This window comes from Oncorhynchus clarkii, chromosome 14, assembly GCF_045791955.1.
Source record: "Oncorhynchus clarkii lewisi isolate Uvic-CL-2024 chromosome 14, UVic_Ocla_1.0, whole genome shotgun sequence".
In the NCBI taxonomy this organism is placed as follows: domain Eukaryota; kingdom Metazoa; phylum Chordata; class Actinopteri; order Salmoniformes; family Salmonidae; genus Oncorhynchus; species Oncorhynchus clarkii.
In genome coordinates this window covers 35307661-35327716 of record NC_092160.1, presented here as the reverse complement: position 1 = coordinate 35327716, position 20056 = coordinate 35307661, and the positions used below count along the sequence as shown (strand labels likewise).

The following is a 20056-nucleotide window of genomic DNA, read 5'->3' as shown; positions in this document are numbered from 1 at the left end:
ATCACTGTCTAATTAAGCTATTGAGTTGACCTGTTGTCATTATCACTGTCTAATTAAGCTATAGTTGACCTGTTGTCATTATCACTGTCTAATTAAGCTATAGTTGACCTGTTGTCATTATCACTGTCTAATTAAGCTATAGTTGACCTGTTGTCATTATCACTGTCTAATTAAGTCATAGTTGAATTAAGTCATAGTTGACCTTTAGTTGACCTGTTGTCATTATCACTGTCTAATTAAGCTATAGTTGACCTGTTGTCATTATCACTGTCTAATTAAGCTATAGTTGACCTGTTGTCATTATCACTGTCTAATTAAGCTATAGTTGACCTTTAGTTGACCTGTTGTCAGTATCACTGTCTAATTAAGCTATAGTTGACCTGTTGTCATTATCACTGTCTAATTAAGCTATAGTTGACCTGTTGTCATTATCACTGTCTAATTAAGCTATAGTTGACCTGTTGTCATTATCACTGTTATCACTGTCTAATTAAGCTATAGTTGACCTGTTGTCAGTATCACTGTCTAATTAAGCTATAGTTGACCTGTTGTCAGTATCACTGTCTAATTAAGCTATAGTTGACCTGTTGTCATTATCACTGTCTAATTAAGCTATAGTTGACCTGTTGTCATTATCACTGTCTAATTAAGCTATAGTTGACCTGTTGTCATTATCACTGTCTAATTAAGCTATAGTTGACCTGTTGTCATTATCACTGTCTAATTAAGCTATAGTTGACCTGTTGTCAGTATCACTGTCTAATTAAGCTATAGTTGACCTTTTGTCAGTATCACTGTCTAATTAAGCTATAGTTGACCTGTTGTCAGTATCACTGTCTAATTAAGCTATAGTTGACTTGTTGTCATTATCACTGTCTAATTAAGCTATAGTTGACCTGTTGTCATTATCACTGTCTAATTAAGCTATATTTGACCTGTTGTCATTATCACTGTCTAATTAAGCTATAGTTGACCTGTTGTCATTATCACTGTCTAATTAAGCTATAGTTGACCTGTTGTCATTATCACTGTCTAATTAAGCTATAGTTGACCTGTTGTCATTATCACTGTCTAATTAAGCTATAGTTGACCTGTTGTCATTATCACTGTCTAATTAAGCTATAGTTGACCTGTTGTCAGTATCACTGTCTAATTAAGCTATAGTTGACCTGTTGTCAGTATCACTGTCTAATTAAGCTATAGTTGACCTGTTGTCATTATCACTGTCTAATTAAGCTATAGTTGACCTGTTGTCATTATCACTGTCTAATTAAGCTATAGTTGACCTGTTGTCAGTATCACTGTCTAATTAAGCTATAGTTGACCTGTTGTCAGTATCACTGTCTAATTAAGCTATAGTTGACCTTTAGTTGACCTGTTGTCAGTATCACTGTCTAATTAAGCTATAGTTGACCTGTTGTCATTATCACTGTCTAATTAAGCTATAGTTGACCTGTTGTCAGTATCACTGTCTAATTAAGCTATAGTTGACCTGTTGTCAGTATCACTGTCTAATTAAGCTATAGTTGACCTTTAGTTGACCTGTTGTCAGTATCACTGTCTAATTAAGCTATAGTTGACCTGTTGTCAGTATCACTGTCTAATTAAGCTATAGTTGACCTGTTGTCATTATCACTGTCTAATTAAGCTATAGTTGACCTTTAGTTGACCTGTTGTCAGTATCACTGTCTAATTAAGCTATAGTTGACCTGTTGTCAGTATCACTGTCTAATTAAGCTATAGTTGACCTGTTGTCATTATCACTGTCTAATTAAGTCATAGTTGACCTTTAGTTGACCTCTATGTGCCTCTTGGCCTTCCTCCAAGCATTTTAGACATCACTGACTTATTCCCACGCACCTGCTACAAGCAGACTCCGATGTGTGGGTGCTTTTCCTATGAAGAATGAGGCATTATGAAACCCAGAGCCTATGGGGACCCAGAGCTCAGAGTTGTGCTGTGACTGGAGTGTGTTGGAGTGTGGCTGTGTTAATTCTCTCATCTTTGAGTCGGAAAGAGGCAGGACTTGCAACTTTTTAGACTCAAGAGCACTGTGCTAGAAAACAGTGGTGACCTAATCACTTACTGTACATTGTTTCCACTTTCACTTTGTAGAGTAGACAAGAGGACAAAGTACAGACACAGAGACCCTCAACAAAGGGGGCTATATTTAGGGCATTTTTTGGAATGTATTCTCATAGAATAAAAAAGTAAACTTGAAACATTTTCAAGGTAACACTTGTAAATTCATTAAGTAATCTTCTATTATATTAGTATTATTATTATAGGCTATATTCTATTCTAAACCATTTATTTAACAAGCTCTTAACCATATGAATGAGTCAACAGGAGGCTATATATGAAACTGCCTTAAACTTCAACAACAGTATTACCTGTCCTTGCATCATACAGTAGAGTTTCATTAAAATAAGGGTGAGAAGCCTACCCTAGACATATCATCGTCATTAGAAGACGAGGCAATTCCATTTTCATTAACGATCCCATCAATTCCATGAAGTTGACATTTACAGTGATGGTGCTGGTTCTTAGGGGTTGGTTACAGCTGATCTCTCTACTGCCCGGTGTATGTAGGCTAGGACGAGTATGAGCCCGCCTGCCTGCGCTGCGCTTGTAGATCAGATCTGTGGTTTTAGGGTTTTCGCATTGTATTGGTAGGAGGAGCCGCTTTCCTGCGATTGTCTGCCTCTTCTCTCTCTCTCCTCTCTCTCTCTCACTCTCTCGTTTTTCTAAAGTTAAATATACAAGCCTGTGAGCTTTCACGGACGGTGAGTGAATGCGCAGTCAGGGAGGTTCGCAGTTGCTTGCGTCGAGAGCGAGCGGGAACAGAACTGAACGGAGCAACGCTGTTTGTGTCACATAACCGGGGCTCTTCCACTTCTGTTCGATCCAAGTGTTTCTTAACTTCGTTTTCGACTGTTTCAAGATGACAGAAGAAAATAATGTTGGGCATATAAAGCTGGTAGGTGCCTCTAACCCCTCCCATCGCGCTATCTCAGTGAGTGTTGGTCGGTTTTATGTTCATTCTGCAGTGCTTGGTGGGGAAACGGGAGTATGATAAGAAGAAAGTAGTCTACTTTAGCTATTATTGGGAAATCACGGGCATAACCTTCTCCTATTTGGGTTAGTCTTTCGCTTTGTGAGAGAGAGGATCTGAATCAGTGGAAAGAGTTGAGAGTGAATCAGAATGAATAGGCTATGTCAGAGGTATGCTGGCTGTTACTAAAATAATCATAACCGGAATGCATTATAACTTTAAATAGACCGATCGGAATATAACTTTCTCATATGGGGTTATATTCTATTGTTTAAATATGTTCTAAAGTTCCGCTGGATCCAGTGTTTGTTTTTTTGGCAAATCGAAGCATTGTGTTGATCGGTTGTTGTTCTGGCTGCGGTTGGTTTTGAGCCATAGACTATGAACGAAACAAACAACAACCCTATTGCACGTGTATGCTATGTGGGCAAATCATTTGTGCCATTGCGCATAGACGGACTGTCATTTTGATTTATGGATAACCGCTGTCATTCCAATGATCAATAGAATATGATGAGTCAATAAGCTAGCTGTTGTCATCCCGTGCCTTTGGAATGTGTGGTTTGTCATGATGTGCCATTTTAGTGGACAATAGCCCTGTTGTCTGACTCTGAAGCATAGGCTACTTTTAGCCCAAAGGCCAGCAGCTGGCAATATTGAGTAGTTTTCATATTACCGTCCAAAGGCATGGTATGCAGCCGGCAATAGGCTACATTCGTATCCCTCATGGACCAGGTCGTACTGAAATCCTTCTCCATTCAAACTGCGTAGGCATCGATTTCCTCCTTAACATTATTTAATGGCTAGAAGGCGGGAAAAAAAACTGAAAATATGCATACTTTCCTTATGAAACACAATTTTCCATCATGATGCTAGTGGCAAAATGTTGTGTAATGCCTTCAGCCAGTCTGTTTTTTCACCCCTAACCTGTATTACATTAGTCAAAACCAATACTATTCTCAGGGCAGGTCAGCCTGTTTTGACTAGCAGAAGTTACTTTTCGTTGCAGGTTAGGATAATTAAAGTGTAAGGTTAGGCGACAAAGTTTTTTTTAACGAAAATGGTTAGGGTTTTCAAAAATTCTCCCCTACTCGACTTAAACATATCTAGCTACAACCAGGTCTGCCCTGAGAACAGTCCTGGTTTCCACTAATGCCATGCTGCTAAAATAAACATGCTGTAAAAGAAACGGAACCCCTGGTCTGCTAGTTTCAACCTGATTGGCTGAACATGATAAACAACATCCGGGATTAGCATTTAGTCACTAGCATGGTGGTGGAAAATGGTGACTCATAAGGAAAGTACGCACATTTCCTTCAAATGTTCCCCCGTCTCATAATTAAATCAAGTTAAATAGTAAATTGTAGCCTACACAACCTGAATGGAGAATGGTTTAGGTATGAACCAGTCCACGAGGGATACTATTGCCAGATGCATACAATGCGTTTGGACTGTAAGATGACAACGACTCAATATCGCCATCTGCCTGCCTTTGAGCTAGGCTACTGTGCGACTTGTGTTTTGCTTTCCTGAAGATGTAAATCAAAGTATAATATGTCTGATGTTCCTAAAATATTATGTTAATTCACAACATTTTGATAGGCAATCGAGCTCAATAAGGTTTGACTTTGAAAATCAAAACTCATACATTCAACAGAGCAAGTCCTGTAATAAATCTGTGGCAACGAAATGGTCAGAGTTCCGCTGCTCAGTGCTCAAGTTCTCTCCACTGTACTCTCAGTGGCAGTGGCACCACGCTCATGTCCATTTGAATTTGACTTGTCGATTTAATTCTCTCAAGTCAATTGATCATGCTTTATATGGCCTCGACAGTATAATAATAATAATAATAATAAGATTGACCATTGTAATTGTTTTTAATGTGTTGTGTTACGTGTACTGACTGGCCCCTTCCCAAAAGAGGTTTCTAACTTCAAGGGTCTTTTCCTGGTTAAATAAAGTTTAATATGTTTTTTTTAATTAATTTTTTTTTTTTTTTTTTTTTTTTAAATCTGGACAATGTTGTGAGGTTGAAATACCTTATGGGTATTTGAGTAGAAGATCACATGAGCAGCTCTCATGATTCGACACATAGCTGAAGGATTGCCATGATACTGTTGCATCTGCTACAGTATAATCTGTCAAAACATACAGCCAATGCTTTTAAAACACAATGTTGAATTCAATACAAATAATGAAATGTCCCATGGTCCCTTGTGGTTATAACCACTTCCCTGTTTTTGTTTTCTTTCTTCTTCAATAGGTCCTTCTACCCTGGCCATTTTTAAAAATTGTATTTTATTTAACTAGGCAAGTCAGTTAAGAACAAATTCCTATTTACAATGACAGCCTAGGAACAGGGATTTGATCCACTAGGCTACCTGCCCCCCCATCCTGGCCTATCATCCTGGCCTATCATCCTGGCCTATCATCCTGGCCTATCATCCTGGCCTATCATCCTGGCCTATCATCCTGGCCTATCATCCTGGCCTATCATCCTGGCCTTTTATCCTGGTCCATTTACTGCAGCCTGTTGCGTCAGAGCACTGTTTAGATCAATTGCTGTTTTTCTACAACCGAGCAGGTCATACAATATTTCTAGATTTAATGTATCATTATATCTCTTCCCTCAGTATTGTCTGAGAGAGAACAACTAACCAAATGCAGTAGCCTCACCAGCCAATCAGTGTATTTCTAATGAAGAAGCAGCGTACTGTACTGTGGAGTGGATTAGGTTAGAGTGCCCTGTCTCCAGCCCTACTGTGGACTGTACTGTAGACTGTACTGTGGATTGGATTAGGTTAGAGTGCCCTGGCTCCAACCCTACTGTGGACTGTACTGTAGACTGTACTGTGGATTGGATTAGGTTAGGGTGCCCTGTCTCCAGCCCTACTGTGGACTGTACTGTGGAGTGGATTAGGTTAGAGTGCCCTGGCTCCAACCCTACTGTGGACTGTACTGTGGACTGTACTGTGGAGTGGATTAGGTTAGAGTGCCCTGTCTCCAGCCCTACTGTGGACTGTACTGTGGACTGTACTGTGGAGTGGATTAGGTTAGAGTGCCCTGTCTCCAGCCCTACTGTGGACTGTACTAGGTTAGAGTGCCCTGTCTCCAACCCTACTGTGGACTGTACTGTGGACTGTACTGTGGAGTGGATTAGGTTAGAGTGCCCTGTCTCCAGCCCTACTGTGGACTGTACTGTGGAGTGGATTAGGTTAGGGTGCCCTGGCTCCAACCCTACTGTGGACTGTACTGTGGACTGTACTGTGGACTGTACTGTGGAGTGGATTAGGTTAGGGTGCCCTGTCTCCAGCCCTACTGTGGACTGTACTGTGGACTGTACTGTGGAGTGGATTAGGTTAGAGTGCCCTGGCTCCAGCCCTACTGTGGACTGTACTGTGGAGTGGATCAGGTTAGAGTGCCCTGGCTCCAGCCCTGATACAGTTGTGTAGGCTATTACTGTAGCTCCCCTTATCGCTCTCCTAACATCACATGACTTCCCTCTTTAGCTCAGTTTCACATCAGATAAATCAGACTTCTCATTCACATTTCAAACCCTAACAAAACAAGCGCAAACAAAAAGAAGGAGGCGTGACTAGCTTGTTATAGAACGGTTACCGTTTTTGAATTGACCGTACAGTAGATTCCTCCTGACTGTTTGTTTACATCCTAAGTGCTATCCTATTCCCTCTACTGTATAGAGCCCCATAGGCCCTGGTCATAGGTCGTACACTATGCAGGGAATAGGGAGCCGTTAGGGCCTGGCAGAATGTGTTTTGTCTGCTCTCTCTCTGTACCCAGTAGGGGGTTAAAGTAGGAGATGGACTGCTACTGTAACAGGCAGAAAACAGTGTGTGGTCTGTCCCTGTTTGGCTTCGATCTTGCCCTGTTATTGTTGTTGGGGCTGTTGTGTAAACACTTCAGGGGACAGTCAAGGGAGTTGGATAGATCAACCGTTACGTTAAAAGGGTTCTCTATTGTTGTATAACCGCTGTGTGTTGACCCTTGAGATACAGTGCACTATATAGGGAATGGGGTGCCATATCACAGGGGCTGTGATATGACAGCTGAAACAAGCTGGAAGTTCTGTAGATGTGGGTAGTGTTTTTATGACTGCATGGCAAATTGAATGAACTTGATAGAAGACTTGTTTATGGTTGGAGCCAAATGGATAAGGGATGGTACATATATATGTAAATATCAATCTACCCCCCCCCCCCCACATCACCCCACCCCTCAACATACACTATGACATGGCCAGCTTACCTCTCACTCTGACATGGCTAACCTCTCACTACACATTGTGACATGGCTAACCTCTCACTACACATTGTGACATGGCTAACCTCTCTCTATGACATGGCTAACCTCTCACTACACATTGTGACATGGCTAACCTCTCACTACACATTGTGACATGGCTAACCTCTCACTACACACTATGAGGTGTTAGTCACAGCAGAATGGGACTCTGGCCCCATCCCAACTATAGAGACTGTAGATGTGTTAGTCACAGCAGAATGGGACTCTGGCCCCATCCCACCTATAGAGACTGTAGAGGTGTTAGTCACAGCAGAATGGGACTCTGGCCCCATCCCACCTATAGAGACTGTAGAGGTGTTAGTCACAGCAGAACGGGACTCTGGCCCCATCCCACCTATAGAGACTGTAGAGGTGTTAGTCACAGCAGAATGGGACTCTGGCCCCATCCCAACTATAGAGACTGTAGAGGTGTTAGTCACAGCAGAATGGGACTCTGGCCCCATCCCACCTATAGAGACTGTAGAGGTGTTAGTCACAGCAGAATGGGACTCTGACCCCATCCCACCTATAGAGACTGTAGATGTGTTAGTCACAGCAGAATGGGACTCTGGCCCCATCCCACCTATAGAGACTGTAGAGGTGTTAGTCACAGCAGAACGGGACTCTGGCCCCATCCCACCTATAGAGACTGTAGAGGTGTTAGTCACAGCAGAATGGGACTCTGGCCCCATCCCACCTATAGAGACTGTAGAGGTGTTAGTCACAGCAGAATGGGACTCTGGCCCCATCCCACCTATAGAGACTTTAGAGGTGTTAGTCACAGCAGAACGGGACTCTGGCCCCATCCCACCTATAGAGACTGTAGAGGTGTTAGTCACAGCAGAATGGGACTCTGGCCCCATCCCACCTATAGAGACTGTAGAGGTGTTAGTCACAGCAGAATGGGACTCTGGCCCCATCCCACCTATAGAGACTGTAGAGGTGTTAGTCCCAGCAGAATGGGACTCTGGCCCCATCCCACCTATAGAGACTGTAGAGGTGTTAGTCACAGCAGAATGGGACTCTGGCCCCATCCCACCTATAGAGACTGTAGAGGTGTTAGTCACAGCAGAATGGGACTCTGGTCCCATCCCACCTATAGAGACTGTAGAGGTGTTAGTCACAGCAGAACGGGACTCTCGCCCCATCCCAGCTATAGAGACTGTAGAGGTGTTAGTCACAGCAGAATGGGACTCTGGCCCCATCCCACCTATAGAGACTGTAGAGGTGTTAGTCACAGCAGAACGGGACTCTGGCCCCATCCCACCTATAGAGACTGTAGAGGTGTTAGTCCCAGCAGAACGGGACTCTGGCCCCATCCCACCTATAGAGACTGTAGAGGTGTTAGTCACAGCAGAATGGGACTCTGGCCCCATCCCACCTATAGAGACTGTAGAGGTGTTAGTCACAGCAGAACGGGACTCTGGCCCCATCCCACCTATAGAGACTGTAGAGGTGTTAGTCCCAGCAGAACGGGACTCTGGCCCCATCCCACCTATAGAGACTGTAGAGGTGTTAGTCACAGCATAATGGGACTCTGGCCCCATCCCACCTATAGAGACTGTAGAGGTGTTAGTCACAGCAGAACGGGACTCTGGCCTCATCCCACCTATAGAGACTGTAGAGGTGTTAGTCACAGCAGAATGGGACTCTGGCCCCATCCCACCTATAGAGACTGTAGAGGTGTTAGTCACAGCAGAATGGGACTCTGGCCCCATCCCACCTATAGAGACTGTAGAGGTGTTAGTCACAGCAGAATGGGACTCTGGCCCCATCCCACCTATAGAGACTGTAGAGGTGTTAGTCACAGCAGAACGGGACTCTGGCCCCATCCCACCTATAGAGACTGTAGAGGTGTTAGTCACAGCAGAATGGGACTCTGGCCCCATCCCACCTATAGAGACTGTAGAGGTGTTAGTCACAGCAGAATGGGACTCTGGCCCCATCCCACCTATAGAGACTGTAGAGGTGTTAGTCACAGCAGAACGGGACTCTGGCCCCATCCCACCTATAGAGACTGTAGAGGTGTTAGTCACAGCAGAATGGGACTCTGGCCCCATCCCAACTATAGAGACTGTAGAGGTGTTAGTCACAGCAGAATGGGACTCTGGCCCCATCCCACCTATAGAGACTGTAGAGGTGTTAGTCACAGCAGAATGGGACTCTGACCCCATCCCACCTATAGAGACTGTAGATGTGTTAGTCACAGCAGAATGGGACTCTGGCCCCATCCCACCTATAGAGACTGTAGAGGTGTTAGTCACAGCAGAACGGGACTCTGGCCCCATCCCACCTATAGAGACTGTAGAGGTGTTAGTCACAGCAGAATGGGACTCTGGCCCCATCCCACCTATAGAGACTGTAGAGGTGTTAGTCACAGCAGAATGGGACTCTGGCCCCATCCCACCTATAGAGACTTTAGAGGTGTTAGTCATAGCAGAACGGGACTCTGGCCCCATCCCACCTATAGAGACTGTAGAGGTGTTAGTCACAGCAGAATGGGACTCTGGCCCCATCCCACCTATAGAGACTGTAGAGGTGTTAGTCACAGCAGAATGGGACTCTGGCCCCATCCCACCTATAGAGACTGTAGAGGTGTTAGTCCCAGCAGAATGGGACTCTGGCCCCATCCCACCTATAGAGACTGTAGAGGTGTTAGTCACAGCAGAATGGGACTCTGGCCCCATCCCACCTATAGAGACTGTAGAGGTGTTAGTCACAGCAGAATGGGACTCTGGCCCCATCCCACCTATAGAGACTGTAGAGGTGTTAGTCACAGCAGAATGGGACTCTGGCCCCATCCCACCTATAGAGACTGTAGAGGTGTTAGTCACAGCAGAACGGGACTCTGGCCCCATCCCAGCTATAGAGACTGTAGAGGTGTTAGTCACAGCAGAATGGGACTCTGGCCCCATCCCACCTATAGAGACTGTAGAGGTGTTAGTCACAGCAGAACGGGACTCTGGCCCCATCCCACCTATAGAGACTGTAGAGGTGTTAGTCCCAGCAGAACGGGACTCTGGCCCCATCCCACCTATAGAGACTGTAGAGGTGTTAGTCACAGCAGAATGGGACTCTGGCCCCATCCCACCTATAGAGACTGTAGAGGTGTTAGTCACAGCAGAACGGGACTCTGGCCCCATCCCACCTATAGAGACTGTAGAGGTGTTAGTCCCAGCAGAACGGGACTCTGGCCCCATCCCACCTATAGAGACTGTAGAGGTGTTAGTCACAGCATAATGGGACTCTGGCCCCATCCCACCTATAGAGACTGTAGAGGTGTTAGTCACAGCAGAACGGGACTCTGGCCTCATCCCACCTATAGAGACTGTAGAGGTGTTAGTCACAGCAGAATGGGACTCTGGCCCCATCCCACCTATAGAGACTGTAGAGGTGTTAGTCACAGCAGAATGGGACTCTGGCCCCATCCCACCTATAGAGACTGTAGAGGTGTTAGTCACAGCAGAACGGGACTCTGGCCTCATCCCACCTATAGAGACTGTAGAGGTGTTAGTCACAGCAGAATGGGACTCTGGCCCCATCCCACCTATAGAGACTGTAGAGGTGTTAGTCACAGCAGAATGGGACTCTGGCCTCATCCCACCTATAGAGACTGTAGAGGTGTTAGTCCCAGCAGAATGGGACTCTGGCCCCATCCCACCTATAGAGACTGTAGAGGTGTTAGTCACAGCAGAATGGGACTCTGGCCCCATCCCACCTATAGAGACTGTAGAGGTGTTAGTCACAGCAGAACGGGACTCTGGCCCCATCCCACCTATAGAGACTGTAGAGGTGTTAGTCCCAGCAGAATGGGACTCTGGCCCCATCCCACCTATAGAGACTGTAGAGGTGTTAGTCACAGCAGAATGGGACTCTGGCCCCATCCCACCTATAGAGACTGTAGAGGTGTTAGTCCCAGCAGAATGGGACTCTGGCCCCATCCCACCTATAGAGACTGTAGAGGTGTTAGTCACAGCAGAACGGGACTCTGGCCCCATCCCACCTATAGAGACTGTAGAGGTGTTAGTCCCAGCAGAACGGGACTCTGGCCCCATCCCACCTATAGAGACTGTAGAGGTGTTAGTCCCAGCAGAATGGGACTCTGGCCCCATCCCACCTATAGAGACTGTAGAGGTGTTAGTCACAGCAGAACGGGACTCTGGCCCCATCCCACGTATAGAGACTGTAGAGGTGTTAGTCACAGCAGAACGGGACTCTGGCCCCATCCCACCTATAGAGACTGTAGAGGTGTTAGTCACAGCAGAACGGGACTCTGGCCCCATCCCACCTATAGAGACTGTAGAGGTGTTAGTCACAGCAGAACGGGACTCTGGCCCCATCCCACCTATAGAGACTGTAGAGGTGTTAGTCACAGCAGAACGGGACTCTGGCCCCATCCCACCTATAGAGACTGTAGAGGTGTTAGTCCCAGCAGAATGGGACTCTGGCCCCATCCCACCTATAGAGACTGTAGAGGTGTTAGTCACAGCAGAACGGGACTCTGGCCCCATCCCACCTATAGAGACTGTAGAGGTGTTAGTCACAGCAGAATGGGACTCTGGCCCCATCCCACCTATAGAGACTGTAGAGGTGTTAGTCACAGCAGAATGGGACTCTGGCCCCATCCCACCTATAGAGACTGTAGATGTGTTAGTCACAGCAGAATGGGACTCTGGCCCCATCCCACCTATAGAGACCCACCTATAGAGACTGTAGAGGTGTTAGTCACAGCAGAATGGGACTCTGGCCCCATCCCACCTATAGAGACTGTAGAGGTGTTAGTCACAGCAGAATGGGACTCTGGCCCCATCCCACCTATAGAGACTGTAGAGGTGTTAGTCACAGCAGAATGGGACTCTGGCCCCATCCCACCTATAGAGACTGTAGAGGTGTTAGTCACAGCAGAATGGGACTCTGGCCCCATCCCACCTATAGAGACTGTAGAGGTGTTAGTCACAGCAGAATGGGACTCTGGCCCCATCCCACCTATAGAGACTGTAGAGGTGTTAGTCCCAGCAGAATGGGACTCTGGCCCCATCCCACCTATAGAGACTGTAGAGGTGTTAGTCCCAGCAGAATGGGACTCTGGCCCCATCCCACCTATAGAGACTGTAGAGGTGTTAGTCCCAGCAGAATGGGACTCTGGCCCCATCCCACCTATAGAGACTGTAGAGGTGTTAGTCACAGCAGAATGGGACTCTGGCCCCATCCCACCTATAGAGACTGTAGAGGTGTTAGTCACAGCAGAATGGGACTCTGGCCCCATCCCACCTATAGAGACTGTAGAGGTGTTAGTCACAGCAGAATGGGACTCTGGCCCCATCCCACCTATAGAGACTGTAGAGGTGTTAGTCACAGCAGAACGGGACTCTGGCCCCATCCCACCTATAGAGACTGTAGAGGTGTTAGTCACAGCAGAATGGGACTCTGGCCCCATCCCACCTATAGAGACTGTAGAGGTGTTAGTCCCAGCAGAATGGGACTCTGGCCCCATCCCACCTATAGAGACTGTAGAGGTGTTAGTCCCAGCAGAATGGGACTCTGGCCCCATCCCACCTATAGAGACTGTAGAGGTGTTAGTCACAGCAGAATGGGACTCTGGCCCCATCCCACCTATAGAGACTGTAGAGGTGTTAGTCACAGCAGAATGGGACTCTGGCCCCATCCCACCTATAGAGACTGTAGAGGTGTTAGTCACAGCAGAATGGGACTCTGGCCCCATCCCACCTATAGAGACTGTAGAGGTGTTAGTCACAGCAGAACGGGACTCTGGCCCCATCCCACCTATAGAGACTGTAGAGGTGTTAGTCACAGCAGAATGGGACTCTGGCCCCATCCCACCTATAGAGACTGTAGAGGTGTTAGTCACAGCAGAATGGGACTCTGGCCCCATCCCACCTATAGAGACTGTAGAGGTGTTAGTCACAGCAGAATGGGACTCTGGCCCCATCCCACCTATAGAGACTGTAGAGGTGTTAGTCACAGCAGAACGGGACTCTGGCCCCATCCCACCTATAGAGACTGTAGAGGTGTTAGTCAAAGCAGAATGGGACTCTGGCCCCATCCCACCTATAGAGACTGTAGAGGTGTTAGTCCCAGCAGAATGGGACTCTGGCCCCATCCCACCTATAGAGACTGTAGAGGTGTTAGTCCCAGCAGAACGGGACTCTGGCCCCATCCCACCTATAGAGACTGTAGAGGTGTTAGTCCCAGCAGAACGGGACTCTGGCCCCATCCCACCTATAGAGACTGTAGAGGTGTCAGTCCCAGCAGAACGGGACTCTGGCCCCATCCCACCTATAGAGACTGTAGAGGTGTTAGTCCCAGCAGAACGGGACTCTGGCCCCATCCCACCTATAGAGACTGTAGAGGTGTTAGTCACAGCAGAATGGGACTCTGGCCCCATCCCACCTATAGAGACTGTAGAGGTGTTAGTTCCAGCAGAATGGGACTCTGGCCCCATCCCACCTATAGAGACTGTAGAGGTGTTAGTCCCAGCAGAACGGGACTCTGGCCCCATCCCACCTATAGAGACTGTAGAGGTGTTAGTCACAGCAGAATGGGACTCTGGCCCCATCCCACCTATAGAGACTGTAGAGGTGTTAGTCACAGCAGAATGGGACTCTGGCCCCATCCCACCTATAGAGACTGTAGAGGTGTTAGTCCCAGCAGAATGGGACTCTGGCCCCATCCCACCTATAGAGACTGTAGAGGTGTTAGTCCCAGCAGAACGGGACTCTGGCCCCATCCCACCTATAGAGACTGTAGAGGTGTTAGTCACAGCAGAACGGGACTCTGGCCCCATCCCACCTATAGAGACTGTAGAGGTGTTAGTCCCAGCAGAACGGGACTCTGGCCCCATCCCACCTATAGAGACTGTAGAGGTGTTAGTCCCAGCAGAATGGGACTCTGGCCCCATCCCACCTATAGAGACTGTAGAGGTGTTAGTCCCAGCAGAACGGGACTCTGGCCTCATCCCACCTATAGAGACTGTAGAGGTGTTAGTCCCAGCAGAACGGGACTCTGGCCCCATCCCACCTATAGAGACTGTAGAGGTGTTAGTCACAGCAGAACGGGACTCTGGCCCCATCCCACCTATAGAGACTGTAGAGGTGTTAGTCACAGCAGAACGGGACTCTGGCCCCATCCCACCTATAGAGACTGTAGAGGTGTTAGTCACAGCAGAACGGGACTCTGGCCCCATCCCACCTATAGAGACTGTAGAGGTGTTAGTCCCAGCAGAATGGGACTCTGGCCCCATCCCACCTATAGAGACTGTAGAGGTGTTAGTCACAGCCGAATGGGACTCTGGCCCCATCCCACCTATAGAGACTGTAGAGGTGTTAGTCACAGCAGAACGGGACTCTGGCCCCATCCCACCTATAGAGACTGTAGAGGTGTTAGTCACAGCAGAACGGGACTCTGGCCCCATCCCACCTATAGAGACTGTAGAGGTGTTAGTCACAGCAGAACGGGACTCTGGCCCCATCCCACCTATAGAGACTGTAGAGGTGTTAGTCCCAGCAGAATGGGACTCTGGCCCCATCCCACCTATAGAGACTGTAGAGGTGTTAGTCACAGCCGAATGGGACTCTGGCCCCATCCCACCTATAGAGACTGTAGAGGTGTTAGTCACAGCAGAACGGGACTCTGGCCCCATCCCACCTATAGAGACTGTAGAGGTGTTAGTCACAGCAGAATGGGACTCTGGCCCCATCCCACCTATAGAGACTGTAGAGGTGTTAGTCCCAGCAGAATGGGACTCTGGCCCCATCCCACCTATAGAGACTGTAGAGGTGTTAGTCCCAGCAGAACGGGACTCTGGCCCCATCCCACCTATAGAGACTGTAGAGGTGTTAGTCACAGCAGAATGGGACTCTGGCCCCATCCCACCTATAGAGACTGTAGAGGTGTTAGTCCCAGCAGAATGGGACTCTGGCCCCATCCCACCTATAGAGACTGTAGAGGTGTTAGTCACAGCAGAACGGGACTCTGGCCCCATCCCACCTATAGAGACTGTAGAGGTGTTAGTCCCAGCAGAATGGGACTCTGGCCCCATCCCACCTATAGAGACTGTAGAGGTGTTAGTCCCAGCAGAATGGGACTCTGGCCCCATCCCACCTATAGAGACTGTAGAGGTGTTAGTCACAGCAGAATGGGACTCTGGCCCCATCCCACCTATAGAGACTGTAGAGGTGTTAGTCACAGCAGAATGGGACTCTGGCCCCATCCCACCTATAGAGACTGTAGAGGTGTTAGTCCCAGCAGAATGGGACTCTGGCCCCATCCCACCTATAGAGACTGTAGAGGTGTTAGTCACAGCAGAATGGGACTCTGGCCCCATCCCACCTATAGAGACTGTAGAGGTGTTAGTCCCAGCAGAACGGGACTCTGGTGTATAATAAAAACAGCATGTTCAGAACAGGGTGGTGTACTGTGTTAAATGAAGCATGTAAAACGCCTCTGTATAGGACAAATGTTACGTCTGGGACGAGCAATTCTATTTGAATGCACTGTTGGTCTCAATATCAATGCTGTTATTCACTGTTATATGGTAGAGAGAGCCGTGCTTAATTTGAGCATGATCCTGCTGGGAATAGCGTACGGCACCTCTCCATTTTGGACTGTTTCGTTCCGTATCCTATCTGTCGGGATCCGGTACTTTTTTTTATATGTAACAAATTGATAAATAAAAAGCAATCAAAGTTCATTTGAGTTTCTTCTTCGTTAATCGTCATGCCCCCCCCCCCCCCCACCCCCCCAATAAAAACAAACTTGGTAAAAAGTTGACTTTTAGTCCCGGCGTAATATTCTAAGAGTTGATTCGGGTCGGGCCCCTTATCGTTCAGCACAACATTGTAACCTGTGTTTTAGACCAATGCAAGCGTGCCTGTATCTCTCACAGAACTAGAATGGGATGCTCTCTGCCTCTCTCTCTGCTCTGATAGACATGGGCCTGCAACTCTCATCTCTCCGGCGTTGCATTTCATCATTTATTTCCTTATAGGATCAAAAGGTCTCTGGAGGAGCCTGCAGCACCATGGGATAAATTGAAATTAGAATTACTGCTGACTATTCAGAAATCAAATTTAAATAATTCAGAATAGCCTACAACACATTAGACAGCCTGTAATTTAGCCACAGAGAATCAATAGCTTCTTTTAAAATAAAAAAATTGCCTCCAGTCAGGAACGCACGGCAAAATAGAATCGCAAGAAAACACAGGTTGGAAAGAAAATGGCTGCTGCTGAAAAGAGAAGACTCATCTTTATGCTGAAGGCTACAGCAACATTAGATCAACTACCAAATATTGTTTTACAAAGTAAAACAAGACAAAGATAGGCTTTTGGCACATAAACAACGAGTGAGCCGGGCTTCATTGGGGGTGAGTCTGGTAAAACTGGAAAGCATTTTTAGGACTATAATTTCCTCCTCATATTGTAGCCTACAATGTCTCTCCACACACCTAGGACTAGGCCATTGATATATTCAAGACAAGGTCCTTTTTATTGATCTCAGTGTGAAAGTAGCCTGTCATTCCAGTCATTTGCGCAGTATTAAAGATTCTGCCAAAGTCTCCCTGTCATGTAAAATGAAGTAAAAATGCATGAAATGTGTTTTATAAAAGGCTAAATTTGCTACTAAAAATGTTCCCCATGCAACTTCTGTAAGTGCCTCTACTCTTGGACGGCAGGTAGCCTAGTGGTTAGAGTGTTGGGCCAGTAACCGGAAAGGTTGCTTGATCGAATCCCTGAGCTGACAAGGTACAAATCTGCCCCCCCCCCCCCCCCCCCCCTCCCTAGTGTTGTCTCTTGCTGTAACAACGGAGCACCATCCGCAACATGTTATTGAGTGACAGTCACGCTGTCGAGACAAGGCCTTTAGTTGAACAGTAGCAGCAGCAACAGTTGTGGTTGCAATCGGTTCTCTACATGCTGGCACACTGACATGTAGGTTTGTAGGAGCCTACGTAACAAGCCGTGTTTGAAGACTCTCTGAGCTTGGCCATGTGTATTGTAAATGAACTTTGCAAACAATATGCATTCAAGTGTGACGCTTGTAGAGGAGCACAGATCATGAATGGGTGATGTGACAGAACTCTGTGGCTCTGCCAATCGGCTTGGAGCACGCTGCCAAGGGGAGTGACATAATGTGCCTTCAGGATGCTTTCACACTCTCTCCTTCCCTAAGCTGCTCTCTCCCCCTCTCCAAGCTGCTCTCTCTCCCTCTCCAAGCTGCTCTCTCTCCCTCTCCAAGCTGCTCTCTCCCCCTCTCCAAGCTGCTCTCTCCCCCTCTCCAAGCTGCTCTCTCTCCCTCCCTATTGCTCTCTCCTCCTCTCCAAGCTGCTCTTTCTCTCTTTCCAAGCTGCTCTCTCTCCCTCCCCAAGCTGCTCTCTCTCCCTCCCCAAGCTGCTCTCTCCCTCCCCAAGCTGCTCTCTCTCCCTCCCCAAGCTGCTCTCTCTCCTTCCCTAAGCTGCTCTCTCTCCTTCCCTAAGCTGCTCTCTCTCCTTCCCTAAGCTGCTCTCTCTCCTTCCCTAAGCTGCTCTCTCTCCCTCCCCAAGCTGCTCTCTCCCTCCCCAAGCTGCTCTCTCCCTCCCCAAGCTGCTCTCTCCCTCCCCAAGCTGCTCTCTCTCCCTCTCCAAGTTGCTCTGTCCCTCTCCAAGCTGCTCTCTCTCCTTCCCTAAGCTGCTCTCTCCCCCTCTCCAAGCTGCTCTCTGCCCTTCTCCAAGCTGCTCTCTCTCCCTCTCCAAGCTGCTCTCTCCCCTTCTCCAAGCTGCTCTCTCCCCTTTTCCAAGCTGCTCTCTCCCCTTCTCCAAGCTGCTCTGTCTCCATCTCCAAGCTGCTCTCTCTCCATCTCCAAGCTGCTCTCTCTCCATCTCCAAGCTGCTCTCTCTCCCTCTCCAAGCTGCTCTCTCTCTCTCCCTCTCCAAGCTGCTCTCTCTCTCCCTCTCCAAGCTGCTCGCTCCCCCTCCCTCTCCAAGCTGCTCTCTCTCCCTCTCCAAGCTGCTCTCTCTCCTTCCCTAAGCTGCTTTCCCCCTCTCCAAGCTGCTCTCTCCCCCTCTCCAAGCTGCTCTCTCCCCTTCTCCAAGCTGCTCTCTCTCCATCGCCAAGCTGCTCTCTCTCCCTCTCCAAGCTGCTCTCTCTCCCTCTCCAAGCTGCTCTCTCCCTCTCCAAGCTGCTCTCTCCCCTTCTCCAAGCTGCTCTCTCCCCTTCTCCAAGCTGCTCTCTCCATCTCCAAGCTGCTCTCTCTCTCCCTCTCCAAGCTGCTCTCTCTCTCTCCCTCTCCAAGCTGCTTTCTCTCTCTCCCTCTCCAAGCTGCTCTCTCCCCTTCTCCAAGCTGCTCTCTCTCCCTCCCTAAGCTGCTCTCTCCCCCTCTCCAAGCTGCTCTCTCCCCTTCTCCAAGCTGCTCTCTCTCCCTCTCCAAGCTGCTCTCTCCCCTTCTCCAAGCTGCTCTCTCTCCCTCCCTAAGCTGCTCTCTCCCCCTCTCCAAGCTGCTCTCTCCCCTTCTCCAAGCTGCTCTCTCTCCCTCTCCAAGCTGCTCTCTCCCCTTCTCCAAGCTGCTCTCTCCCCTTTTCCAAGCTGCTCTCTCCCCTTCTCCAAGCTGCTCTGTCTCCATCTCCAAGCTGCTCTCTCTCCATCTCCAAGCTGCTCTGTCTCCATCTCCAAGCTGCTCTCTCTCCATCTCCAAGCTGCTCTCTCTCCATCTCCAAGCTGCTCTCTCTCCATCTCCAAGCTGCTCTCTCTCCCTCTCCAAGCTGCTCTCTCTCTCTCCCTCTCCAAGCTGCTCTCACTCTCTCCCTCTCCAAGCTGCTCGCTCCCCCTCCCTCTCCAAGCTGCTCTCTCTCCCTCTCCAAGCTGCTCTCTCTCCTTCCCTAAGCTGCTCTCCCCCTCTCCAAGCTTCTTTCTCCCCCTCTCCAAGCTGCTCTCTCCCCTTCTCCAAGTTGCTCTCTCTCCATCTCCAAGCTGCTCTCTCTCCCTCTCCAAGCTGCTCTCTCTCCCTCTCCAAGCTGCTCTCTCTCCCTCTCCAAGCTGCTCTCTCCCCTTCTCCAAGCTGCTCTCTCCCCTTCTCCAAGCTGCTCTCTCCATCTCCAAGCTGCTCTCTCTCTCTCTCCCTCTCCAAGCTGCTCTCTCTCTCTCCCTCTCCAAGCTGCTCTCTCTCTCTCTCCCTCTCCAAGCTGCTCTCTCTCCCTCCCTAAGCTGCTCTCTCCCCCTCTCCAAGCTGCTCTCTCCCCTTCTCCAAGCTGCTCTCTCTCCCTCTCCAAGCTGCTCTCTCCCCTTCTCCAAGCTGCTCTCTCTCCCTCCCTAAGCTGCTCTCTCCCCCTCTCCAAGCTGCTCTCTCCCCTTCTCCAAGCTGCTCTCTCTCCCTCTCCAAGCTGCTCTCTCCCCTTCTCCAAGCTGCTCTCTCCCCTTTTCCAAGCTGCTCTCTCCCCTTCTCCAAGCTGCTCTGTCTCCATCTCCAAGCTGCTCTCTCTCCATCTCCAAGCTGCTCTGTCTCCATCTCCAAGCTGCTCTCTCTCCATCTCCAAGCTGCTCTCTCTCCATCTCCAAGCTGCTCTCTCTCCATCTCCAAGCTGCTCTCTCTCCCTCTCCAAGCTGCTCTCTCTCTCTCCCTCTCCAAGCTGCTCTCACTCTCTCCCTCTCCAAGCTGCTCGCTCCCCCTCCCTCTCCAAGCTGCTCTCTCTCCCTCTCCAAGCTGCTC

The 20056-nt window shown here is 48.5% G+C and overlaps 1 protein-coding gene across 1 annotated transcript in view; it reads left to right on the top strand.

Annotated features, from left to right (window-relative positions):
* Window positions 1-2774: 2774 nt before the first annotated feature.
* LOC139365887 (probable E3 ubiquitin-protein ligase MID2) overlaps window positions 2775-20056 on the top strand; it is a 109479-nt gene continuing 92197 nt past the window's right edge. The window contains exon 1 of the mRNA XM_071102944.1: window positions 2775-2980. The gene's annotated coding sequence lies outside the window, so the exon portion shown is untranslated. The remainder of the gene's footprint in view (window positions 2981-20056) is intronic.